The sequence below is a fragment of the Anser anser genome (assembly GCF_964211835.1).
Source record: "Anser anser genome assembly, chromosome: 7".
NCBI lineage: Eukaryota > Metazoa > Chordata > Aves > Anseriformes > Anatidae > Anser > Anser anser.
In genome coordinates, this window is record NC_139727.1 from 7,631,142 (window position 1) to 7,658,808 (window position 27,667).

Below are 27,667 nucleotides of genomic sequence, written 5' to 3' on the forward strand. Positions count from 1 at the left end.
GTTTGCAGCCTTATGAACAAGACGAATGAAAGTCTCCTTTGTTTTAAGTGAGCTAATCAGTGCGAGACAGCTTTTGTTTTTCTGATGTAAAGATTGCTCATTCATAATGTTGTACCACCTCAGTCCTTCCAAGTGCCGGTACAAATGGGAGAAGAGCCTTTCAGAGGACCTCAGTGCCATAAAAGACCTGAAGCATCATTCAAAAAGTAGTACATTTTCTTGCAACTGGCTACTGATGGTTTAGGTGAAATGACTGCCATGCGGTAATTGTACACAGTACTGCTGTCAGATGGAGGATCCCAGCAATCGGTTAGTCTGATTTAGTGACAAGCATAGGATAATCCAGTAACTGCAAAAAGTCACTGCCCCTCCTACTGTTCCCGAGATGGAAATGAGCAAAACCTTGATTATTGGAAAAATGACTTGTTCCATGACATTAAACTCCAGCCCTTTCCATAACTGCATTTATTTACTTATATTCTTTTTTTTTTTTTAAATCCATTTGATCATTTCTGGCAATAGCTTAATAGGGTCTAAGTATTTACCCAATTTAGACAGCTATATAGGCTTCAAAAATACAGCCACAGACTATTTCCAAAGAAATTGCCTGCTGATTCTGGCATTGGTTATTTCAGGGAGGCAGAAAAAAGAACACCTCATAGATGAAGGAACAAAGCGTGCAAGCTGTCTCCAGATCAAATGCAGCAGATGATTAATGTATCTGAAAGGTGTAATTGAGAGTGGTGGTACCTAGTCATGCGATGTTGTGCTGTTCCTTGGTGATTGCTGGAATGTTTTTGGCTGCTGGGATTCTCCTAGAGTCTTGATTTACACCTGACATAGAAGACGTACATCTGTGGTTTGGACTAAAGTTTAAGTTATTTCGTGGTTGTACCAAGTCCCCAAATGCTTGATTTAAAGGAAGCAAAAATAGTCACACATAATGCTGGCAGAATCCACTAGTCAAACAGTAGCTACTTTATACTTTGTCAATAACTTAGTAGAAAGTATCCTATAATCTTCAGTAAGATTGTTTTGAATTAGTTGGACACCTGCCTAATAACAGATTTCCAAGAAGTTAGCCTGTGCATATGGTTAATATTTCCAATACAAATTCATGACTGAAGTGCTACTGCAATAACAGTGATGGTCAGCTGATGGTCATTTCGTGGTTCATATTGACTTTCTGAATCTCTTCCTCACATACAATGTAAATGATATTTTTTATGTACTGATTTGTTACTTTATATACTGATCTATAGAATGTTTGCAAGTGCCTGTCTTGTCAACAGACAATGTTTCTGTAGTAGATACTTTCTGATTTCTTAAGATAAATTTTGAAAATAAAATATATTTTTTTCATTTAACAAAAATGTCTCGAAAGTGTTTGAGAATACGCTTGTACTGCAAAAGGTGGGTTCTACCTCGGTTCCTAGTAAGGAGATTTGTCTTCACTCTGGTGGGCTCCCTAGGGAAGGCTTCAGTATGTTTCTCTCTATACTCCTAATCCAAACAAACCATAAAGGAAGACATTAGAGACGATAAGGTCTGAGAAAATGGCATGTTGTCCTGATACTATGTGACTTGTGATCAGAGAACCTCAACCATAATTCCTACGCTTGCTTCATACGAGATCTGCCAGTGGGCAGACGTATTGGCGGGCTCTGTGGTACCCCCAGCTGACATATGGTACTTTAGGTCCTTTTATAATAGCACACAACACTGGGAAAGAATATAATTTCTTAAAACCTGTTATCAGACGGGGAACTGAGATGCAGGCGGCTCTGCTAAAGGACTGCAGCTCACTGTTTTCAAGCACAGTCGAGCACTTGCTGAAAGTGTTTGGCAGATGTCATTGTGAAATGAAAGAGGCTGTTGGGCTGCTACAAATGTCAATCCTATATTTCTAGCTGAACACGCGGATGCACAGAAAAGCCAAGTTATTTCCCTACAGTCCCCCAGCAAGCAAATGACATAGCTGGGAACAGAACTGAGATTTCCTGATGTCCATTCCCCTGTATAACTAAACCGTGCTTTCTTCTTCATTGTAAACACGAACCAAGCCAAATGGCATGCGCAGTTAGCTTTATTCCAGCAAAGCTGAGGGGGGAAGCAGGAAGGAGGAAGGGAATAGAGCCGTGAAGGGGGAGGGAAAGTCATTCAGGGACAACTGTACCTGCTGGGGGCACGGTTTAATGAAGAGCGAGGAGTGGAGGAAGCAGCCTGTGTTCCAGATGCATTGTTATCTGCAGAGTCCCCTATCCGGGAGAGCGCTGCGAAAGGTTTAATGCAAATCTGAGACCTCTGCCATTGTGTGAGACAGATTAGGGCTCATTTGCATTCTTTCTCCTGTAATAATTACCTAGCAAGGAGTTCCTGTTACCATTAGCTCCTTTCTGTTTGCCTGTGATAACACCATCAGCCATCTCTTCTCCATGGATTATGGACACTGTGAGGAAGGGCAGTGGGCCAAAAAAAAAAAAATCTTTTGGAGAGAGTAGTGGAAAAATGTGAATGCTGAAAAATTAAAATGCAGATAATTGTAGCAATAACCATCAAATACAGCTGGAGAAGCACTGTGAGACGAAGAATAAAAGTCAATATCAATCCATAGTATCAATGAGTTTGTGTGGTTTCAAATATCAGTTTAGTAAAGCCAACATGATTTTAACTGGCCTTTACCTATGGCGCTTGGAATTGGCTCAAATTCTTCTAAAATTAGCACATTTAGACATCAGTGTTATCAAGACGAATGTTAATAGTCTAAAAATGATGTGGTGTATCAGAAATTCAGGTAAAACTCAGCAAACAGTGCAGCTTTGAGTCCTGGAACTCAAGTAAGGCAGTTGGCCTGAATTAAAAAATAAAAGCAGGTATTTTTTTGTTTTCCCGGTGTGTCGGTTGAAGATGGGAGGAGTTAAATAGAAGAAAAAAGGCAACTGAACTTGGAAGGCTGAGGGTGCTAAAATGAGGTATTACTATTACCGCTGCACAGGTAGAATACCAGATGTGTGCAGCTAGCGGTTTCTGTTCTGGCTGTTTACTCTTTCTGTTGGTTTTGCACTCTGTATCCTTCTAGCAGAGCCGGTGGGGTCACTTGAGGAGAGGGGGGAGCCCCAGTGTCCCCCCAGCCCTGGCCAGGCTCTGGTTCCTGGCTGCAGCCCCTGCTCTGGGAGGGCACACAAGGCCCTTTTTGGGTCAAGGGGGCACTAAGGCACTTTGGAAACAGGGAATGTACCCCACGTTCCCCATGCGCCTTGGGAAGGGAGCAGCGTGGGCCCAGACCAGCCTCTGTTTTGGTGCAGCCGCATTATTTTGGTAGTGGTGTTATTCTGGCTTTCAGGGTGGTGGGGTGGGCAAGGAGGAAGCCAAATTTAAACAGCCTGGCTGTAATCTGCGAGCAGCCATTTTGCAGTTACTTAAATTTGTAAGCTTATTTCTGATCCGGAACAGGCTGTCGAAATGATGAGTTACGTAGCTAGTGGGGCTTTTTGTTTGTTTCTAAGTGATTTTTGGGGCCGTGCTGCCATGTTCACCTTGCCATCAAAGTGCAAGTGGCGGAGTGCCAGCAGTGCTGCGTGACCAGTCAGTCCCTGCCCCTCCGTGCGGAGTGGGCTGGGGTTGCGCAGGCTTGTGTTGGTGAGCTGCTGGGCACACAGGGAATTACCAGCAAAAACCCACTTCGGTTCCTGTGACTGGCACCATTTCTTGCTGTTAAAGATCTGTGAGGATACTTGCCACAACTCTGAACAGGTTAGAGATCCTTGCATATGTGAGCATGCTTGGCATACAACTGAGTTATCTAGCATTTCCCCCTTGCTGTTAGATTTACATTTTACAAAGGTCCCTTTTTCCTCCCCTCACCATCATGATAGGAATACTTTGTTTTGTAGTGAGAAAACAAGGGACATAGTTATTTCTCTGTGAAATCCTAACCAGTTGAAATACTAAGTAGGAAGGTCCATTACATTATACGCAGTTACCCCACCTGTCTTTGGTAATGGGCTCTGTTGTGCTGTGTTGGATAATGAAAGGATTATATTCGAGGGTGAACAAGGCTGACATTTTGTGTGTAAGACCTTTCCCAAGTAGCAATGGACTGCAAATGGAGGCACAGGTCTGCAAACAAGTAATCATTCTGGCCTTTTGTGAAATCACTTCTGCATGCTTGTTTTTTGTTTATTTGAGGATTTTCTTTAGCTGTGGCAGCAAGAAGAGAAATCTGGCAACACTTAAAATGTCAAGATATATGAACAGGGCTAAGCTGCATCTTCCACAGTATCACTAGATATTTAGTGTTAACCAGAAGTCGTATCACTATAAATGATTAGAGGAAATGACAGGGAACTGGAAATGTTGTTGACATATTTCTTAAGTCTGATTTTTCCCCCCCTTTTTTGCTCACTATAATAATGATAAAGATCACAAACATGACAGGTACACAAACATAATGGGAAATGAAATGTTTTCTAAAAAAAAAAAAAGCTCGAAAGCACACGTTTCTTAAAGAAAACAGGTACTTGTAATTCTAAATACAAACTGAAGGATACCTTTACGTTTTGTTTTAGAAACAGCAGCTTAAGTCTTTCGTTCATCTTCAGACCTTTTTCTAGGAGGAAGAAATACAATTTGGTGCGTGGCCAGCTGTATATAAATCATGTGCAAGTTGTGCCATCGTTAGGTAGGAATAAAACTGCGGTTGATATAATTGGAAAGGTCTAATGTATACAGTGTTCAGAGAAGGAGAGGGAAGTTTTCAAATGCTATCACAGAAAATAAAGGTTATGTACATCCAAATGTAAAGTAAAACATAGCAATGTATTTTCCTATGTCAATAATTGGAGAGAGAATAATACTAAAAAAACCCACCCGACTACTCAAAAGATACTGTAAGACGATCTGTGAAGCTGTATATTTATATAAATACAATTTGAAACTATTAAAAATTTATTTAAAGATAACATAGCTTCTTATGAGACTTTTATTATTTCTGTGGATTATTTTACTCCATATGGTCCTCCTGTTCCTCAAGCAGCTTTAATAATTAATGTAGTACAGTCACCATACGTATTTTCAATCTTTTATTTTGATTCTATAGCAGTGCGTTCCAATTCATTTATATTCGAAGCAGCGATCTTTTTTTCTTTGGGTATGTTACTGATACTGAGGCCTCATGATCGGGGAGAAGTGCACAGAAATTAGATTTCAAATCCCTTTCCTTCCTTACAGTTGAACTTGGACTTTAGAGCCCTTTGTTAAAGATCCCTATAAAGGCACATGAATAGATACGGTTTTGTTGGAGAAAATGTCACCATATTCAGCTCACTCTCCTCTCAAATGAGAGAGGTGTCGAAAGCTTTTGCAGGGTTTGAGCTCAGAGGTGCCGGTGCTGGCATTGCTCATCCTCTGTAATTGGAGGCAGTGGCCAGTCACACCCAGCAGCAAGGAGGCGTTCGTTTGCTCAGGCTGCGTACACTGAGGTACACAAGCTGGTCTGAGTTGTTTGTCAGTACTTCTGCAGATGAATGTGAATTTAAGCTTGCTTTTAAAATGTAAAAATTTTATGTTTTATGAAAATGCATGTCATGTCCTTTACTCCTCAACAAAAGTTCAAATACCCACTTGGGTGAAGGCTAACATTGCTGTATATATAAGCCACTTTAAGATGTGGACATCCCAACTTGGTAACATACTGTATCTGAGACGAGCAGATTTACAAAAGAATAATGAAAAAGTAGGGGGGACTTATTTGTGCTGTGCAGTGCATTAGCAAAAAAAAAAAAATAATAAGACCCACAGATTTTCAGCTGTCTGTCCCACAAGCACATCAAAGGATCAGTTGTTTATTCTTTGGTATCTTTGGGTGGCTGTGACAGATCGTCAGGCAACCCCTTCTGTTGTAACACAGACCAGATGTGAACCATTTTACAGAAAATGCTGGAGAAGTTACTTTTCGTAATCAGTGGCAGCAGGGCCACACAGACTTCAGCTGTACTTTTAAGTCTCCTTCTCTCTCTTCCTTCAGCTTAATACCATGAGGGTACTAGCTCAAAAACTGATAACTTCTACTTAGCAAAAAGGTTTCGTAAGCTTTATGCAGTATGGCAGAGTGATGATTTTCCTGAGTACTGAAACAAAACATGCACATGGAGAGCAGAGATATCCACAGCAGCAGACTTAAACATATGCTTGTAAAGTAATGTGGATATCGAAAGTTACATAAGCATAACCATACACCCACACAACTTACAAGACTAGACTTATTTTCAGCTGTCTTATTATCAAAATTGCAATTTATATAACATTATGTGAGTTAAAGGAATTTATGAAGCAGAATTCCAGAATTGTTTTAACTTTCCTGTTTCTATAAACTTTCTCTCTTTTCACCTTCAGACTTGTTTCCATCGTAGCAAGCAGAACAGTAACTCAGCCTGCGTAAGAAATATCTTGTGAAAAGGCCTGAAACGTGGAAGCACTGCAGAAAGCTGTTTTAGCATTTGTTGTTAAGCTAGTTACAAAATGTTTCCTTCAGACCCAGTCAGTCATAAGGCTGCTGGCAGTCACCCGCTGAGCACCCTGTGAGGAGCTCCGCACGCTGCTGTCCAGTGCTGCCCAGGCCCTGCGCAACGTGGCGGAGGTGCAGGCCTCAGCCCCAGGCAGTTCGCTTTCCTGGACTGAAAACAAGTCCATTTTCTGGGAGGAGCACGATGCAGGTATTCCCAAAGACTACGAGCGTTAATCTCTTCACGTGGCTTTGTGAACCCGGGCTTGGTTCTTTATTTGTGTACAGCTCTGTTAGGCAAAACCGTGGCGCAGTTGCTGCGAGCATGCGCGTGGGTGTTCGCGCTCAGGGCTCAGCCTCTCTGGAGGCACATGCGGGAGCTGGGACCAGTGGGACATTTGTATGCCTTGCAGGGTCTTGCAGGCAAGCTCCGTCCTCCTGGGACTAACTGCAGCCGTGGTTTTATTTTCCCTGCTCCGGCCGAAGGGGTTTGTGTCCCACGCTTGCGACTGGAACGTGGCTTTGGTCAAAGATCACGGTCCTAAGCTGTGACATTTGGGTGCGTTACAGCTCCGGCTGAATAAAACCCGCTGCCTTCTCTTGTTCGAGCGGTGCGAAGTTAGCTGGGTGTTTGAGTATAAAGGAGTTCACCATTATAAAACCGGGCAATCTGCAGAGAATGAGGAAGCTGAGCGCAAGCCTGCAAGCACAGCTTGTGTACATATTTGTTGAAAGCTAATTGGCAACGCAGTTGCCTTTCAAAGTTGTTCTTTCACCTATCAGTAGAGCACAACTCTGGTACTTAATGTACTGTTGATTACGTAAACACTACCCTGAAATATTTGTACAGGCAATTAACTCTTGTTTTTACACTACTTTGAGTTACAAATGGAATCTTGCTGCAGAGCTTGGAATAATTCTGTTCTGAGCTATATTTCATAATTAAATTAAATAATACTTTCGTCCAACTGGCGCGCATTGAGAAAAACAAGGGGTTGGTTATGCTGCGGGGAGCTGACAGTCTTTAAAATTCAGTATCCAAGAAACACTGACACAGTTTGTACCACATTGTTGAGGAAAAATGTTATTCACAAGAATTTTATCTGGAACAAATGTCTGCCTCCTGTTGGGTTGTGGTGTTTGAAGACTGCAAATGCTTATATAAGTAACGTTGGTCTGTATTTTCTATGGTTTCTGATGAAGCAGCTCAAGGCACACATGCGGCATAGGATTGTTGTTATCAGAACGATGTGCTGGTCTCATCTAACATGGTGTTGATCACTCTAAGGATACTTACGTAGACACATATTTATTTTTCCTCCCTCTTGCTCTTCTCAGACTTGGTTATCTTATAGATATTTTTGTCCCTGGTGAAACTAAGTCAGAGCTCTACAATTTGTGCCGAATAATAAATCTACTAAAATGTAACCAATTGGTAACAACAGTCTTAAAGCTAGTCCTTCATCCTCTAGAGTTTATTCACAAGTACTTGACCTAATACGACCATGAACTTGAATAAAATGTTAATAGATTTTATTGCAGTTCCTAGCGTGACTTGCTGCCATGATAATAAACCAACATTTATAACATCAATGGCTGTAGCACATTGGTGCTTAACAGAAGTGTAGATAATATGCTCCCTGAAGGTGTGGTGAGGGACTGCTTAAATTAGTTCAGCAGTACTTTACATATAATCTAACAGGCTGAAGGAGGTAGAAAATAAAACTAAATGAATCAAAACCCCCTTCATACCTTTCTTGTATGAAGACCTCACAACTAGATTAGGTTGCAGTTGATTGCACTTTTTTCTGACAAAACTATTTTTAATGCGTTGCAGAGCAGTGCAAAAGCGTTGGTGCTAATGGCTAAATGTACAGGCATCAGCCCACTTGCAAGTTTTGGGTTTGTTCTCTAAACGGTCCAAAACAACTGCATCTATATTCAGATAGTCTTCTGTCTTTTGCTATATTTTTTTTTCATTCCTGTAAGAACTTCTCCAGTGCAGAGTCTTCTTTAGTTAGAAATACAGGAAATGTTAAGAAAGTTACCTAAGACCGGTCTCTCCACAGTCTCTTTCAGATTTTACTTCCTCAGTTGTCTAGTAAAATGTCCTTGACACAGGGAATCACAGTTCTGTCTCTTTTTACATCCTTTTGTTCACTAAGTTTTGTTAAGGATTCTTCCATCTTTATCCAACTTTGACATGCAGGGAGTCATGCTATTTGGAGGGAAGAAGTAGGTGTAAAGAACAGTTTTTGAAATGCCTGATTTCATACACAGCCCCTCTTTCTGTGAGATAGAAACAAGCTAGTGGTAAGTATGGATGAAATCAGAAGAATGCTGCAATTATTGATGATTTTCAGTAGCATCTAGAACTTCTCTCATATTCCTACAAAGCCTACTGTAGAAAATTAAAGAAAGACATTTGATGAAGCATTACCTACTTGCCAGAGACAGGAGCAGCCATAATGCCTCCATCCAGTTGTCTTCTGGGGCCTGCGTTTGTTTATTGAAGTGATGCTAGAAAAATTATAAAGAAATCACTTGCCTTAGGGGAAAACGTTGGTTTCATGTTTCTTCGCTTTAGAACTTTTAAACAAGTACTTTGTGTAAAAATGAGTAGATTTATGTTTAATATGCAGGACAAGATTTGTAGGTAGAAGGTTTTAATTTTTATCAGGTCAGCTGTTGTACTTAGAAAAATCAACTTTCGTGGACATGAATATTTCTTCAGACTGACGTTTTAATGAAGCAACTAAGCGTCACTCATTTCAGGTTGACAGTCTAACCCGTCTCAGTTAAATTTCTTAATCCAAGGTCAGTAGTCTTCAGTTCTTAGTGAGTGTTGCAATCTGTAAAAAGGCCAGGGAGTTCGTAATCTGATCTTCGTGACTAGCTAGGAAGGAGGTTGCAGACTTGAAAGAAGCTGTAGCCTACCGTAGAAGTCTATTTTTGAATAAATGAGTATGATTGGATCGTAGTGGGAAATGCAACATTTTCATATGCATTTTAATTTGATATATGATTTAATCATGGCTGCTCCAATGATTTTTGAAAATGTCAGCTGTCATTGTAATTCAATTTCTTCGTTTCTACAGCGTGCCTGCCATTCTTTCCTAGATGGTTGACGCTGCCCCAGCGTCAGGCTTCTCTCCTGGTCTTTTCACTGGTCTGCGTTAGCAGGGTTGGTAAACGACCATTATTTGAACTTGTAAGACAAATGGTATAAACAGAGGTGAATGAACTGGAAGCTTGTGGTTGTTTGCAGGGACTCAGAATCCGATCTGTAGTTTATCCATTTGAGTCTTCCTTTAGTGAACTACTGTACTACACTGGCTTTCAGGGGAGAGCATGTTTTTGTTGGTTTTCATGCTAACTGTAGCTAGGAGCTAGTGACATTTGGTGCAGTGTTAATTCATACACCGCGGCAAATAACAGTAGCAAATTTTTATCTTGCGAACTTTTATCTTGCCTGGCTTCCTCTGTCACCAGTTTTCACTCATTGTCACTCTTAGGCGTAATTTCCAGTAAGCTGTAAGAGCTGGCTGAATTAATGTTTTTGGAGCCCGGGTTGCGCGGTTGCTGGGCTATTTTTCTTACTGATAGATTTGTATGACATGCTTATAACAAGTAAATGGTTAAAAAATGTTTTACTTTGTTTTTTCTCTTTTCCCATGGAGACAAAATATCTAAAGCACATTAATCTGTGTGTCTGACTCAGGTATGGTGGATTTCAAAACTAGGTAAACTGTAGCGCTCAGTCCCCCCTCCTCTTTTCTCCACCCCCACATCCAGAGAAAGAAGTAACCTAGTATCTGAAGAATGCAAGTTATGCAGATGTTCAAAAGGCCAAATAAAACAAATAGATGGGCTGCAGCTGCTAGAACAGCATAAAGCTAAGAACATTTGCTGCTGTGATGAGAATGCTGTATTTCAGCATGCCTGGCTTTTGCCCGTTTGAGGAAAATAGCACGGTGAATTAGTTTAACCAGTTTTTATCTTACTGTGATTGCTTTCATGATTGTCAAGATTTCAAAAAAAAACCCACAGCTTTTAATGAGAAAACGGGAGAATAAGTGGCACTATCCTTTCATGGGAAGGAAAGGGGAATTCTACAAAAGCATGAATGTTGTGCTTTGTTCCTAATCTTTCAGTGAGAGGTGACAGTCTTGTGTGGAAGTATCTGCAATAAAAAAATCCCACAGCTGGGAGAAGTTCGTGTGTTCGTTGATGCCATCAAATATCCTAAAATTAAAATTTGAGACCTGACGCCCTGCAATATATTAAAGATCAACTTGCCATTAGAAGTTCTGGGGCTGGGGGGAACTCAAGAAGGTTCACTGCCCAATATATTCTTCTAAACTGGATGGTATCTAGAGGTAAAGGTTAAAAATGGTACCATGTATGTTGGGACCAAATCAGTCATCAGATTTGAATAAATCATTGACATGCAGATTAGTGAAATTGTTCAACAGTTGATCTGCTGTTTTAGGACATTCCTGAGCAACACAATGAAGTGCCATACAGAGATGCCCAAGCAAATACTACCCTCCTCTGGTACGTTCACATAGCACAACCCTTTGAAAAATTTTACTATTGTCCTGGGAATAACATGGGCATGTCACAGTAATGTAGCAATATACTTGTGGTCTAAGGGAGGAGAACTCACTTCTCTTTTGTCAGCATTTCGTATTGCCGCATCAGCCCTTGTTGTGCAGAGTAAACTCACTTACCTATGGGGACCCATGTACATCTCATAAACCTGGGCAGCTTACTCTCTATTTGTGGTTTTTTTTTTCAGTATAGGATATAGAACAGCAAGCGAGATATGTTGTCTTCATCCTGAGCCTTTGGAATTTGCTCATCTGGGAATTGCTACACTGAAATGTTGGTTTTAACTGTGGGGTCGCACGGAGTTGGTCACCCACCCCCTCTCCTGGTCAGCCGTCCTGCTCAGGGTTTTCCATTTCCTTAATTCTGCAAAATCTAGTCTGACAACAGCTTGATTTCTGGGGGAAAAAAGAAAAAAAAAAAGACAATGTCATGATTTTAAACATCTGTTTGAGTTAAAATTTTGGACATAAAATGGATTTGGACTTGTATGTTACATACATGTGTAGAAAGTACATCATTCAAGAAATTTGTCAGGTCCTGTGTATTTTGGAATTTGGTTCTAGGACCACGGTAGATCTCTGTATTTTTCTTCTAACAAACTGACAGGACCCAGAATTACTCAAAGTTTTGAGTTGGGTGTGATTAGACCCTTTTCTATTAGTGAATGCCCCCAAACAGCTCTGAAACTTGTTAATTCTTGAAACTGAGATTTTGTTTAAGTACTAGATTAATTAAATTTTAAGCAGAGTAAATGCAAAGCAGCTAGATAAGACAGATGGAAATAGCTATATGAACAACTTGCTGTTTTCTGCTGTATTTCTGCAGGTGGGTCTTAATCCAAGAGTAGATTTTTTGCAGCTTGGTGAATCTGAGTTGCATAAAACTTTGTGCAGTCCTGCCTGGTCCCTCAGAAACCCCTTCCATTTCCTCGGAGGCTCAGCTGTGTTTGTACTCTTTTCCTCATTATAGCCTCTTCTTGAGCTGTAGGCACCAAGCTGCTTGCTATGCCTCTAAGCTGCTGCAGACACAGTGTTTGAAACTTCTTTCCTAAATATATTCAATGGCTCCCCGTGAGAAGGAACAGTCATCTTGCATAGGAGTCCACTAATCCAGTCATTTAAAGTAACATAATGTGTGACACAGAAACTAAATGCTGTCTTGTACATCTGTAACTTCTTTTGTTTCTGAATTTCTTGACCAGAGGGGCAACGTGCTGTTTTGTGTGTTCATGGATAAGGCTAAGGATATACTGTTGTACCAGCAAAGGGCCTTCAGAGAAGATGAATTCCTCCGTTTCATGAAGAAATGTACTGCAGCATGATTATTTGAGGAGGCCGCTGTTGCCTGCTTGCAGATACAGAAATCCTCTCGCTAGAGTATAAGTAATGTTTAAAAATAAATTAACAATGAGACATAAAAGAACACTTTTGCCCACTTAAAATGGTGTTGAGTCATACCATTAAGGCTTTTAACTTGCTTATTTGCATTGCAAACTTGTTATGAAGTCTATCATTTTCTCTTGGGGAAATATCTCTTGGGGAAATTGAACTCTCTTCTTCAGTTGATGACATTTGCACAATATGTTTCTGATGTTTGAGGAGTGGTGGGCGTGATCTTTGAGCTCTACTAGTGTGGTAATAGAAAAAAATGATAGTAAAGACATGTCATGTGACAAAATCAACTATTCTGGTTTTATTAGGTGCTTTTCTCTAAGGATGGCTACAAATTGACCCTGAATGAAGGATAGCTAAACATACTGGGAGCAAAGGAAACCATTGTGTTGTGTGTGGTCAGCTTGTTACTGAAACGTGCTCTGAATTTCCTTACTGAGAGGTAAAGGAAGCAGGACTTGTCTGATAAGACCACTGAATGTAATAGAACTGCTTTGTTTTTTTAAAACTTTATTATATAACTAATAACTCATGATTCAAGTGTAATACAGTGTATTATTCTGCAGTAATGTTTCTACTGCTTCCGATTAAAATTTGGGGAGATTTAATAGTATAGTTATTGGAAGAGGGCTAAAGTGGATGTCAGATTCTTGTGTGATGTTTTGAGGATTTTTGTAGCTATACTTACGCGGCTGGGTTTGTACTATTTGTCCCTTTGAGTGGAATGGGAAGATGGATGCTGTTTGTGTTCGTCGCGTGCAGCACTTGGATGTGTGTGCCGCCCTGCTGCAAGTGTGGGAACATAAGTGTCTGAGCTCTGAGTTGGTGTCTGCTGTTTGATGCCTTTATAAATAAGGGTTCTAAAAGCCGTGGAGTTGTGGTACCTGTGTGTTGTTTTCCTCACAGAGCCGGGACCTGGGTAATTTGTTGTGTGAAGGATATGTAACACCTCCAGTGCTGTAGATGACAAGGCAGATGACAAGACCCCCTGGTAGTTCATTCATTACTAGCTGTGTTGCAGTAGTGCTTAATCTGTACTTGAGGGTGGATCCCCTCTATGGTAATCGCTCTGCTTGTACAAAGCAGTAGGCAGTCCATGCCCTAAAACTTCATAGTATGAGTCGACAGCTGTGGAAGGAGACAAGGCACTCACAAGAGACGTGATTTGTCCCAAGTCACGCAGAAAACAGAAGTATCAAGGACAGAAAGCAGCTCTCTTGACTCCTGCTGCAGTGCTCTGTCTATTGTCTGGCATGTCTGCTGAACCCACCAGGGCACTTGGGGATGGATTTCTTCTGGGTGGAGCTACTTAACTAATAGTTGTGAGTTAAAAATGAAAGCCAGCTTTTTTTCTTTTTTTTTTTTCCCCCGTCTCATTATAGTTCTCTTTTCCATATTCATGTTAGACTCTCTCCATAGTTAGTGTTTGAGATTTTATGGAAATATTGCTAGTCAAGTGCTGCACTTGTGAGAAGGTGAAATGAGGACAAAACACAGGGGACAGATCAGAATCTTTAATCTTTGCTGCTGTGTGTAATTTATAAAATGCATTAATCTGGTTTCATTCATTTACTGAACCAGTTTGCACTTTGTCTCGGTTGCCTTGCCTTCATTTTAGCTGGTCTGATACCAATTTAAAAAAAAAAAAAAGGCTTTTAGCGAACATAGCAAGGAGGTTAGCACTTGTCCTTTTTTTGTCTGAGATCCCAAGGGTCTACCCCACAAAGTTGTGGGGGAGTGTAAGTGGCGTAGTTATACTTAAACAAATCAATTTCAATGCAGAGTTTTCCCTGTCATAATGATCAGTTTGCAGCACAAATCTGATTGATTTTTCACAGTTCTGTGGAAGAAGAAAAAAAAAACACCTAGTTGATGAATAGCACTGAGAGAGACTCAGAAAGTCGTTTTGTGGCTGGTGGGAGAAGCCGTGGCTGTTGCTCACCTTTCTTGCTGCCTCCTGCTCCCGAAGCCTTCTGCATTTAGCCTGGCCTCTAGGAAGAAGCTGCCTGTGAATTTGGTGGTACCCACCAGAGACTGTGAGTTCTGGAGAAAACAGAGCAAGAGCAGCAGTCGCAGTGGTGCAGAGCAGCGTCTTGCTGGGGTCAGCAGCACCCCACCTGCAGCAGGGCTGTGCGTGCAGCCCCAGCCTGACCCGCCGCCTGCCTTCTGTGAGCTGCCAGGCAGAGTAACTGGGGCACGAGGCTGCCTTCTCTTCTCCTTCTCTCTCTTTTTTTTTTTTTTTTTTTTCCTGCTACAGATTTTTATAACTCTCTCCAGGGTCAGAGGGTGGGGAAATGAATTATTTGTTTCTAGAAAGGACGAAAACTATGCACTGAAGGAAAAGTGTGAGTCTCTCCATGGTGGCGCGTTAACTGCACTTTGCATGCAAGAGGTCTGTTTTATTTTTACATCCTGATTTCTGGCCAAATATTGCCCCTGTACTGACCCCTTTTCGTCTACTCTTAGCAAGGTGTATTTAAATAGCTGGGTTGTAAATCTGGTTCTGGAGAACTTCCCACCTTGCCTGCCGTTGTCCTCGGTCCTGCTGTTGTTCAGCCAACACGGAGTCCCCGCAGCAGCAGCGGGGCTGCCCCGCGCCTTCTGGCAGCGCTGCTTCTGGCCTTCGCTTCATCTGCTATCGATTGTCTGCATGTGTCAAACTATTGCCTCACATGCTGTTTTTTTTTATGCACTGCATTTTCTAAGCCTGACTGTATTTTCTGACCTGTACTGGAAGCTCTAGGTAGAGGAAGCCCCTCATTGGCAGTAAGATGTGTGAATACTGTATGTCGTACAGGGAAAAGGTATGGTTGGGGAAGCACAGAAAGATTAACAGAGGACTGTTAAAAATGGTAGTTGGTCTCAACTACGTATTTGTTAGGATACCACAGAATTTTTAAAATCACAGGCCTGCCTATTAAAACGCCAGATTTTATTACTTCAATTACTTGGTTTCGAAAGATTTGCTTTTCTACTGAGACTGAACGCAAGGGCCTATATTCTTACCAGACAGAAATTGTTTTTCTGATTTTATTCACCATCTTGAAGTTCAAAGGCAAGAACATAAAAAGTTTACAGAAAATGTGAACTTTGGACTGATTTTGGTGATTTTTTTTCTCTTCTCCTGCCAGTATTGCCTATGCAGGATTCTCTGAGCTTCAGCGTACCCAGAGAAATGGGAATCCTGTGAAAGTTAACTGGAGGATCTGGCAGGAGAATTTTGTTCAATCCCACTTTACCAGTCTGAGTACCCAGAAAAGAAATATGTGCACTGGTTTTTAGGACACGTAAAGAGCAAGTTTCTGCCTGGTTTGGTTAGACTGTTTTTAGGAGGGGGGAAAAAAGGGGAGGAAAAAAGATAACAGCTGAGATGTCAGCTGTTTCAGCAACGGAAATAGGCAGGATTTGACGGAGCTGGAGAACTGTGGGTTGGGAAGATATCAGGGACACAAAAGCCTTAGCTGTTCGAAGCCTGGTGCTCTACAGGAAAGGAGTTGAGAGGTTAACATAACTGCTAAAGAACACACTAATGGTGGGAAAAATATTGTCAGCTTTATTGTCAATCTGTTTATATGACTCAAAGTCAGGTACTATTGCACAAGGTGGCATATAAACACCTTAGCTGATACTCTCATGCAGATCAGGGCTTTGAGGAGAGGTGTAGGATAGGCCAGGTAAGGGCAGCAACCCTGAGTCTTTTCAGTTCTCCTTTGGGTGGAAAAAGTACGTCAGCTAAGGGCGAAAGAAGGGGCTGTGGGGTTGTGGCGGCTGGCGCCCTGTGCACCAGGGTACGTTCGGAAGTGAGTCGCCTGGGAAATGGAGAGGTCAGAGTATGGGGCCTGGCTGGGGAAGGAGAACAGGAAGATGCGATACCGATGTCTGCGCCTTTCGTAGGCTGGAACTAATGGCTGCAAAACCCCCTTGCAGGTTCTCAGTCTGTTTAACTGAAGAGCATACACCTCAATCCTTGTTACTCCCTGCATCTCTTCAATTACTTTCTGCCACTAAACGCAAAGGATCTGAAATAGACCGTGGGGCTCAGCTCTTGGAGACATGTCGGTGTTTCTCTTTCGCAATCCGAGCACGCATTTCAAAGGATTACAAAATCGGAGTTGATAATGCACGTCGGTAATGTTGCTGTGTCAAAACCTCTGCAAGTTCCATGGAAACTCCTAATTGTGGGTTTCAGGCAGGGCGGGAGATGTGGTTTGAGCACCGTGTATGGCTGCTTGTGGGGAGTTCGGTGGCAGCTGGGGCAGGAGGATGGATGTCAGCCACTCTTCAAAAGAAGTTCATACCGAGGAATGACTTTCCCACTTAACATGTTAGTTTATTAGGAGATTATGCGTATTAAGAATCAAATTTCTGGCCCCATTAAGGTGCTGTAGGAATTTTGCCACTGACTTCAGTCAGGCAGTGATTTTACTAATAAATGCAACAAATCCAAAAGAAGATCCAGACACTGCCTCTGGGGAATTGACAGGAGAGGTGTAAAAGATGGCTTAGGAACAGAGACGGGGGAGATACGCTGGTTGTGTGCACGCTTCACTTTTCTGTAGCAAGGAGAAGAAAACTTTCTCAATATGCAGTGTGTGTTTTATTCCTTTCACAGTTTTCCAATTTCACCTGATCGTTGGGGGGAACTCTATAATAGTTTTAACATGGCCATTGTAATAAAATGAGGATGTTAAGAAATATGCTGTGACATGAAATGTAACTGCAAAAACTCTTGAAGTTTAAATTGGTCTTTTCACTCTATTGTGATTTCTAACAATACTATTATACAATTTGTAATTATGCAATAGTATTAAATATAAATTATTTCCATTAAGGAATATCATAATAAAATGTTCATGAATATTATTACTTCTGATCAACCACCTGTATATTCAGATATCTTACATTATAATTCTAAAATATAATTTTAAAGCCAGTAACTTCCATTTACTGACATATTTTAAAGCAGCCATTATTACAACATTAGTGATAAGGGGAACGGCAAAAACTCAAAATTTGTATTCTGTTATCACAAATTCCTGTTTCCTGGTTCACGTCATTGACACTATTTAATGCTATGATTTGAAATTAGGGTCTGAAGTGATGCTCGATGATTAAAACAAACAAACAAACAAACCTTAATACCTCTTCAAATCACTTCCAGTTAGGAGTAGAAATTTTAGCTGATCCAGAAGGTGGTAACAATAAATCTTTCAGTCATTTGTTGGAAGTAAACAATCCGAGGTTTACTGCTGTGGTTTGTATTCCAGCAGCTTCAAGATGAAGTCTGTGCCTTTCTAGGGGCTGTTTTAGTACCCAGGAGCAGGCTGTCTTTGCCTGGAGTGCTTACTATCAAAAAGTTGGGAAGAATACTCAATGGTTACATTGGTCTTTCTCTCTCTTTTTTTTTTTTTTTTTATGAATATGACAGGTGCAAAAGCACACTGTAATTTATATAATAGATACATGGCAGACCTAGAGTCTGACGTTCCTCTATCCTGCATCCAGAGCGTTCGTTGGCTTAGCTTCAAAATTTAGAAGTCATTGAACTCTGAGTATTGCAGCTCCATTGATCATTTGTCAAAACTCTTCTTCCTCTGCTTCAGCCCAGCACTTGTTCATGGCTGTGCAAGCCACAAATGAGCATGAAGTGGTATAACCACTTCAGCAAATGTATATATCCCACTCATCGGATAAGTCATCATCTTCTAGATGCAGCACACGGCTGTAGCTTATAAAGTAAAGTGCCTGTTGTTGGTTTATGTCCCTAGATTAAAGTTTGAAAAATGCACCAAATTTTTGTGGAATAAATTGTGTGGAGAAAAAACTGATCTGAAATCTATAAGCAATCTGTTCTCACTTGATGAGAATTTAGTCATTATTCCTTCACTCATAAACTTAGTGAGACTGCCTGTTTTCTGTATACTCTGGGAGTGGGGGGAGGGTTGTTTTTTGGAAAAAAAAAAAAGATATCCGATGTTTTATATATAATGCAAGTTTTAAAGCAAGATTATCCTCTTTCCTTAGTAGCTGGGATATACAGCCAGGTAAGCATACCGTATTTTGTAAATTAATCTTGTCTGAAATGTTTGTGGCTTGTCTTTTTGTAAGTAAAAATGAAAATCTGTGTTTAATTCTTCTGCATCTTGTCTTTTGAACACATTTGAGTGCCGTTTTAAATGGTAGCTGCCAAAATCTTATTTTTGCAGTTAATTTTACATATTTAAAGATTCATTGAAATGCTTTCTGTATGTTGTGGAGACAAGGACTAAGCTTCTATAAATAACATGCTGCTTTACTCCACATTTCAGTCAAATTAATAATTAGTGTTGTGCTTCTCAGTATTCTCAGTAGTGATGTACAGGAGAGCATCAGTGGATTTTATTCCCTATCGGGGTGGAACTGTTTTCAGCAACTGTATTAAGTGTGCAATGATAAACTGCTGTTGTAAATGGCGTTTTCTCCTTAGTCCACTAAGGATGCATTCCTGCTTATGCTTAACTTCTGTGCACCGTTGGGCACATCCTCCTAAGAGAGTTGTGCTGAGCTGCACCTTTTCTTGTGCACAAAGTTAGTATTGTCTATACATACTGTCTTTGTAGAATTTTCTTCTTATTTTAAATAGCTCTTTTTTTACTCACTCCTCAAATAATGTCATCCTCTCAGCTCTGTTATACCTTTATGTAGTAGTCTACTAAGGTAAATAATTTGCTTTGTCTGTATTGTATTTCTAAAGTAGTAATTTTTAGCCCCTTGTAAAGAAAATTTCAACTCAGGCAGACCCTGGGACCTCTCCAAAATTAGTAGAGGATTACTTGTGTTCGTGAAACACGCTGTGAGTATCATATGAGCATAACACAGTTCGGTCCCCTGCCATTCAGCAAATATCTGGGGTGATAGCCATGTAACCATGCCTCGGGCATGGTGCTTACATGGTTCGTCACATGAGGTGCTCTCCGGGTCGCGTGGTGGGAGCAGCCTGCATGCACTGCTTGCGGGACTGGAGCCGCTACCAGTCGCATAGCAAGGGAATGGTTTTGGAGCATTTTCCACCCTGTGGCAGCGTCGCTGTTGTGGGAACGATGATGAGGAATAGACTTGAAAGCTGAATCGATTCTTCAGATAGGTCACATCTAGATTCTCATGCTGGAGCTTCTCAAAAGAAAGAGCAATAGAACAGGGGAAATAAAAAGGTTTTCAAAAAACAGACAAATAGGGCTTTGGTGTACATGCTACAACATATTATTCTTTGTACAGATTGCAGTTTCCCATTCAGAAATGAGGCTGACAGCGCAATGACTGTCTCTTGCACCTCACCAAATATCCCGTTAGCTCTTTCTGTCCAGTTTATTAAAAAAGCAGGTGACTTTGTGGCTCTGAATAGCTGAAACACATTCTTTCTTCTACCCCCTCTCCCACTGAAGGGTGTTACTAAGTTTGGTCAAAAAAGGAATATTTAAAAGCGATTCCTCATACTTCTTGAAAAGTGAATATAACTGCTGTTTTCTTCCTCTACTGCTTCTGAAAAACATGGTGACAAAATTTCAAGGTGCCAAAAGGATCTCAAACGTCTATCCTTGCCAGTGGAACCAAGTAATTTGCCTATCCTGCCATCACCCGCAGAGGGCTTAGGGGTGGAAATGTCTCCAGTTTAATGCTCTAATAAAAAATTTATGGAGAACTAAACAATGCTTACCTGCAAAGCTAACAGCAGCGGTGTCACCGCTGTTCATTGTTGCATTACGGTTGCTCGTGCCACGTGCACCTCCGGAACAAGGACAGGGTTAACAACAGCTTTGCAGTGAAATTGGTGAGGTTTGATAAACACGACATGAGTTAGGAGGAAGGGAAAGCCTCCCTCCCCTTGCCGGGGTGCTCTGCGTCACCTCCGGGGCAGTGGCAGAGGAGAGATGCTGCTGGCAGCGATGGCCAGCCCGTGGCAGAGGGGCTGGTTGGGCGGTATCACCCCGCGTGGTGCCCCTGCCGGCTGCCCCTTCCCTCTGCAGAGAGACAGCTGGGGAACGAGGTAATCGGTTAATCACTGGTAAATTAGCCCTGCGTCTTTGCAGAGAACAAATGCGGTATTTATGTAAAAGTTGTTAGGAGTTTTTCTCTTTTTAATTAGCAGAAATAGATGCAAAATGAATGATGATTAGGCAGCTGATGAATTCGGTAGTACAATTATGCCTAAAGCTATGCCCCAGTACTTAATGCTGGATGCTCTGAGCAATCAAAGAAGCCTATTTATGTAATTTATTTATAAAACAAAGTTAGAAATAAAACAAGACTGTGTATATTGCAAGTATATCAACTTCAGTGCCTGAAAAAACCTTTGTAAAATTCAATGATATAAATATTTTTAAAATACATGTTTTAAAATGAAAAAGGAACTATTCCATAACAGCATTTTTACCGCAGTAATTGTTAACTTCAGGTTAAATGGAAGGCTGTTCCTTAAAAACACCAAATCCTGAGTGTTTGCTAGAATTGAGTACGGATTCTCCATGATTCAGGAATCGTGAAAACAAATTTATTTTCTCTCCTTCTGGCAATCTGGGCTGGAGGAGCGGAGGAAATCACAGAGCCCTGGGTGTCTGCTCTGGGAGGCTTTAAGAAAATGCGAGCCATTATGAGCAGCTGCCGCGCATGCAGCCAGTTGGGAAGGCTAAACTGATTAGTCTGTAAACACGGGGAGATGGTAAGTGTCGGTGTCAAAGGGACTGTGACAGTCATCAGCTTGTGGTTTATCTCAGGCCGCTGTTTGAATGATGGCTCTCCCCCGCAGAAGCAGTTTTATGGCTTTGCAGAGCTATAATCTGAGCCTGGGCTGGCGGGTCCAGCACCGCTCGGCGCAGCTCCTGGGCTGCCGGATTGTGCTGCCAAGCCTGGGCTGCCTGTCAGCGAGCCTGTTATTCTCTTTGCACCAGCCAGGCATTGCAAACCTAACATTTACTGGTCCTACCAGTGGAAACTGGCATTTGACCACTGGCAGAAGAGTATGAGCCTGCAGTGCAGAGGGGGACGGCGGGGGGGGGCTGCTCACAGGAGCTGCAAGTGGATGCTTCCTTTCCTTAACGGCTGGCCTGGAGCAGTGCAGTGGTTGCAAGAGACCCCTTGTGCACGGGGTGCTTGTCTCCTGTTGATGTTGCAGGAGGTGACGAGGTGGGTGAGCACGGCTGTAGGCGCTGGGCACGGTGATGTCCACACCACGCTGATGGCAGGCATCCCTCGGTGCTGCAGCCGGACTGGGGCTGGTCTCCGGTAAAAGTCGTGCAGCTGCACTTCTGCGTGAAGCTGTGTGTCAAATCTACACTTGGCTTTGTGTTCGATGCTGCTGAGGAACAGGGAGCTCCGCTCGTGTGGACTTCTTGACTGGTTTAATTTTGGTACCACCTCTTGGTGTAGTCTTAGGAGCTTAGGCCAAAATACAGCCTGTGTTTATGGGAAAGAAAAGGGGTTTTACTTGCACATGTGGTGTAAGGGACCTTCTGGAGTCCCTTATTTCCCAGTAGGAGCTGCCATTTCCCACAGCAGATTTTCTCTCTTCTGGTTGATGAGTGAGTTCCTCCTGCGAAAGCTCTTCGGGCCGCCCTGAGGCCCCGCCACCAGACACTCCGTCACCGATTCGGTAAGGGCAGCGGCCGCAGTCGGAAGCTCAGAAAGCCAGCATTGGTGGGGCTCTTCCATGTGACACCCGTGCTTGTGGTCAAGGCAGGATGGGGTTTGGGATGGGTCTGGAGACCAGTTTTGGATGCTGCCCATTGGGAGATCCAGATGAGCTCTTCCATGGTGTCCTGGGAGGATGAACCATAAATGGAAACCAGAGAAGGTGAAAAGATGGCTGTTAACTCCTTTAATCCGAGCAACAAGAAATTGTAAAGAGCATGGAGGATAAGAGGGTATAGAGATGCTTCCGAAAAGGTTAGTTCTGCTTTTGGAAGTTCTGTAGCACGAAGGAAATAATTACAAACTTTTTAAGAATTCATAACAGGAATTTCTAGGGAGCTTGGCTTGAGTTTTGGAGCAAAGGTTGTGGCCTGGAATTTGGATGATTCAGCAAAAGGCTGATAGAGGAAGAAAGTGAGTTTGTGGAGAAAGATATGAGACAGATATAGAGTACCATGTCTTTCTTTTTATTTTTCCTTCCATGTCTTCATTGCAATCATGGTGTCTCTTCTGCTTTCATTCTGCTCACGTAAAATAAAAATGCATCATATTTAAAACAGCTACATAGATGTCATGTGCAGCAGCTTTTACAACTGGCCCTCTATATATTACTTGTATTTACGTAGTAATTTTCGCTGCTGCCATTTGAATTGTGTAAGAGCATCTTTCCCTTCCTTCCAATTCCCATAAGAGCAAACCATCCCTAATACATCCTGAGGAGGCAGCTCCAACTGCTCATATCCCTGGTATGAGCTGTATCTTTAATGAGGGCCTGTAATGGTCCCTCCACACTTGCTCAATGGAAAAGCATATTTCAAGGCAGAGTCTTTGATTTACAAGTTGTTGGCAGCTACCTTGAAATAGGTGTATTTATCTCTGCTTTCCTGGCCAAGGATTTGTATGCAGTGAGACAAGTAAGAAACCAGTTTCTTCTGGATGCGGCGGGCAGCGCTAGTCGATCTGCAAGCTGCGAGGGTGCTGACATGGGCTACTAGTTAGCAGGGATAAGAGACCATTGATTTCTGGCAAATACATTATGATACAAGGCAAACATTTGTAAAAGCCGTGGAGGGAACGTAATAATATTCAGCAGTGGAAATAAAGAACGAAATTGATTTACCATGCTCCCATAAAGCAGCGCTCGTCCCCGCTGCCGAGTCCTGGTCCAGGCACCCACCAGGGAGCTGGGGGCGCCGGCTGCTCCAAGTTCCTGGAATTTGGCTTCCCCGAGGGGATGCCACTCGTTTATAACCTGCAGCTGTGCCGTCCAGGCCTGAACTTAGCCTGGTAAACACATCTGGCCAAGGACAGCCAAGCTCCTCGCCCGCAGCCTGCTTCCCCTCGCCCCCAGCCCTCGTCCGCCTCCTGCACCCTCCATCCTGCTGGGCATCTCAGTCAGAGGATGTGTCTTCCTCCCGCGCGGTTCTTGTGCAACTGGAAAAAATGAAACCGGGAGGTTTTATTGTCCTGGGTGAAAACTAAACCAGTGCTGGCAGTTTAAGTAATAGTTATACTTAGCTTTTTTATGGTGCTGGGTTTTTTCAAAGCGTCGGCATTTTGAGGCGTTCTTCCCATCGTTTCCACTCTGCTTTGATGCGTCTCCTCTAAACTCAGGGAGACGAGGGGAGTCAGCTTCATTATCTCGGTTGGGCCTGCAGAGGCGCGTTAGAGCTTCTCCACACACTGCACTCACTCAGAGTGGATTGGTGTATCGTCTTTATTTTTAAATTTAACTCCATGTCTGCTCTGTAACAACAAAGGCTAACATGGCAGCATCGCGCTGGAAGGTGCTGTTTCAGCTTGCTGCTCGTGTACCAGCTAGGGGACTTTCTCCTCCTCTTACAGAAGGTCAATGCTACGTGGTTTTGTGAATGTGGGATGCATTTCTAGGTCCTTAAAATATTTAAGTGCTAGGCCCAAAGGGCAGGCAGGGACGTATTTTTTCAGCATGTCAGTGAAAACACGGGAGTGGATGGAACTGGATATGACCTTGTAAGCTCAGTGTGTCAAAACTGCAAACGCTCCCACTTGATGTTGGGAGACAATAGGTTTTTCCATTTCTTGCTTTAAAAGCATTCTTGGTTCTCCAAGTGTTCCTTTATGCCTTGCCTCTTAACAGAACAGACTTTTTAAAGTCTAGGCAATGATGCCAACATATTTGTCCCTTTAATAAGCAAGCAACCCTGTTGTGGTCTCTTCCATAGTAGTCACCCAATCTGCTTCATCTCTTGTGGCATTTCTGTCAGTTCTGGTTTGTAAGTCTGGCCTGCAGATTAGAGCTGGGGGAGCCAGGATCATTATGGGATAAATAGCCCCTTCCTCTGCTGCAGCCATACAAAAACTTTAGGCCCTCTTACTAGGTTGTGATGATGCACTGTTATGGTATTATAATCGTGCAGTAATTCCTAAACAAGTGTTTTTGGCTCAGTCTTAGTTTTTGTGAACTGTCCTGTTGTGTCACTGCTCTGGCTAGCTACAGGGCTGGTATGCAGCCTCAGCTATGGCTCCTGCTTCCTCTTATATAGCTAGAAGTTACTCAGCTTTACAACTAGATCTCGTTTATTTTTACGCAGAGTACAAAAAGGGATTGTGAGTTTTGGACATTTTGTTATTTTTTTCCCCTGGATACATATAACATGATGTAAAAATGGCCAAAGTATGCATGGCTGCCAGTGCACCCTGTTAAAATCTGTGCAGTGTTGCTGTTTGCAGGTAATTAATGTTGGGATATTATTCCTTACATTAAATGCAAGAATTACTGTTGAAATATAAAACTGTAAGGATTTTAGTAATGACCTTTGTATATGCAATTAACTACAATTACTAGATTTGTAGAAGACATTTTGGGTTAGGTAACATGTACTAACTCATACTCTCACTTCCCAAAGACTGCTGAGTTGATGTTATTTCCAGTAAGTTTGTTGAAAGTGGGAAGAGTGTGTTTGTAAATGGTTTGATGCCACGTCACTAGCATATTTTTTATTTGTGAGTGTTGTCTAAAATCCATGCGGCGTGCATGTAAATGTGTCTGTTCATGTGTGTAGAAGCACACACAGTGTCAGTAAAAAAACAAGAGTCTCGGAGCAATTCATGATGAGCGGAGAAGTTAATGGCAGGTCATAGTCCAGCTCTGGAGGTGGCTGGTGGGTGAGATGACTCTGGGCTGGGGAGAGACAGCAAAAGCTTTGCCTGCGCAGCTAAGAATACTGGCCTCTCCCTGTTATGGTGGCTAACAGCTTGGGAGATGACAGATTACTTTTTGTTTTTCTTAAATAAGAGCTGGCAAGTGACTTAAACCAGTTTTTCTCGGTTTGTGAAAAAAAATCTTAGCTGTGCAACGCGTCATTAAATGAAAATACAGATTATCTGCACAGAAAGATGGAGATAGATCTGTCTTCTGAAGGAACAGTTTTTGTTTTCTCTCACTATTTCTAACCCATATTTATGTTTTCTATAAAAATCTATTTTTGTCTGGTGTGTGAGCAATTTGGTATGCAAGATCTATTTGTTTTCAGCCTACGTCTTTTAGCAATAGCGTCCATCAAGTGACTCAAAACAAACAGGTAGTGTGTTTCTAAGTGCCGTGAGGCTGAAAGGTGAAGTCGCCTTCCTCTTTCCATGAGGAAATTGCAGAAGCATTTGGTTTGCACTTCCCCTGTGCCCTGGTGTTACACCTGCCCGGTGTCTGCGGCTGCTGGGCCCGGGGGCAGAGGGGAGCGTGCACCCCGCGGGCTGCGCGCCGAGCCTGGCCGTGCTGCGGGACACCCCGTGCCTCTCAGGGCCGGCGTCAAGAGCATCACCAGGCTCGACTTCGATTTCTGCTACTGCCTGTGCTTTTGGAAAACTTGCCTTCGCCTTCAGACGAAGTGCTTGTAAAGACAGCTGGGTGTAGGTGGTGGCTGGCCCTGACCTCGCTGCTTGTGCACACGTGGAGCTGGTTGTGAGCCACTGTCTGCGGAGAGCTCTGACTGCACGCAGCACTGCCCTAAGGGTCACAAGTGGTTGTGTAAGGCAGGGGCCAGGTAAAGGGGAATGGCTGTGTGCTTATACTGATGAGGAGTCCAGGCACCTCCTCTCGGGTCCTCTGAATTCAGTCGGTGCTATGAGCATCGGGCACACTGCTGGAGATGCCTCGTGTTTCGAGCTGAACCAAGTGAGAGGAAAGCCGTGGTGCTCGGGCTCAATAAGGGCACAGGACTAATACTTTCTGTCCTCATTTCAGGCAGGATGGGTTTAAGAGAATCAAAAAACATTTAATAATGTTTAGGCTAAGTAACAATCTCCTCAGAAGTCCGGGATTTCCTAATGTGCCCAGGTCCCTGCTCTCCTGCCTGGCTGCCTGAGTGTGGCCGCCTCAGGTGTGGAGGGGTTGCGATCATTTCAGATTGTCAAGTGCACGAGTAGGTGTTTATGGCAGAAGACTTCCTAGATCACCTCTTCTTTTCTCCCGGTATAGGAAGGATAGAAAGCTGGGGTGTTTGGCAACGCTTGTGCCAAGAGTGAGCTTGGCGTATGCTGGATTCTGTTAGTCCTTGGGGCTTGCCATCTTGAGCAGGAAAACAATTTACAGAGCCACTGGGAACTGGATTTCCATTGTGCTCCTTGAGAAGTGGTTGCCTGGGATAAGGCCACCTCAAATGAGGTGATGGTTGTATGACCTAGGCCATCGTGTCCTCTTGTTCATTTGCTTCAGAAAGGAATTTTATATTTCTTCTCTCTTTGTACTCAATTTCATGTGGAATCACTTCAAGTGCCATGTGCTGTGTGTGCGTTCTCTGACTGCTTCAGAGACACACACTTTACAACAGGATTCTCTTGAGCACTTGATGTGTGAGAAGGCAGTGTTCAATTTCGGTTTTTAGGCTCTCTCTGCAGGTGCAGCTGAGCTGTTCAGTGTGAACTGGTACAGCTTTAGGACTAAAAGGTATGGTGGTACAGAGGCCACCTTCTTCTACATTTTTCTTCCAAACATATGTGCTGTCATCTTATGGCCGTGGCTGTCTCCAGTTCCAAACTGCCTGACAGTGTTTGCTAGCTGTTGTCCAAAGACCAAGTTTGTAAGAACTTTACCAAAATCCCCACGTTAGTGTATTCTGGGCATCTGTATTTTTTTATGTAGCCTTAAAAAATGTTATGGATCATTTCTCCTTGTCTATTCATTGAATTATAAGCTTTTTGAAATAATTACAAGCCTTTAGAAATAAAGGTTGTTTCATGCTCGTGTATTTGCACAGTGCATAGCACAATGGATGTGCACGTTCGGCTGGGCCCATAGTTTTCACTGCAATGCTTTTTTTTTTTTTTTTTTCTCCTAGCAAGCTCTAATTACGTCCCTTAGCCCTAAAGTCCTGCATTCCCTTTAGACTGTGTATTGTCCCGCAGGTAGAGGATATGCCTAGCATGGAAAAAAGGCTTTTAGGAACATCTGCCTTCTCTGTGCCGTCTGTGGTGAGAGCGCAGGCTTCCCGGCCCGGCTCAGCGCTGCATGCGAGCCGCG

The 27,667-nt window shown here is 42.6% G+C and overlaps 1 protein-coding gene and 1 long non-coding RNA gene across 20 annotated transcripts in view; one reads left to right on the plus strand and one right to left on the minus strand.

Moving 5' to 3' along the window:
• The window catches only part of ZMIZ1 (zinc finger MIZ-type containing 1), a 353,245-nt gene that overhangs the window by 63,526 nt on the left and 262,052 nt on the right, over nucleotides 1-27,667 (plus strand). The window lies entirely within an intron of this gene.
• Nucleotides 1-27,667, minus strand: part of LOC310902120 — a 58,631-nt gene continuing 30,964 nt past the window's right edge. Inside the window, exon 2 of the long non-coding RNA XR_014586504.1 lies at nucleotides 1-27,667. This exon is cut by the window's right edge and continues 16,370 nt beyond it. This is a non-coding gene — a long non-coding RNA (uncharacterized lncRNA).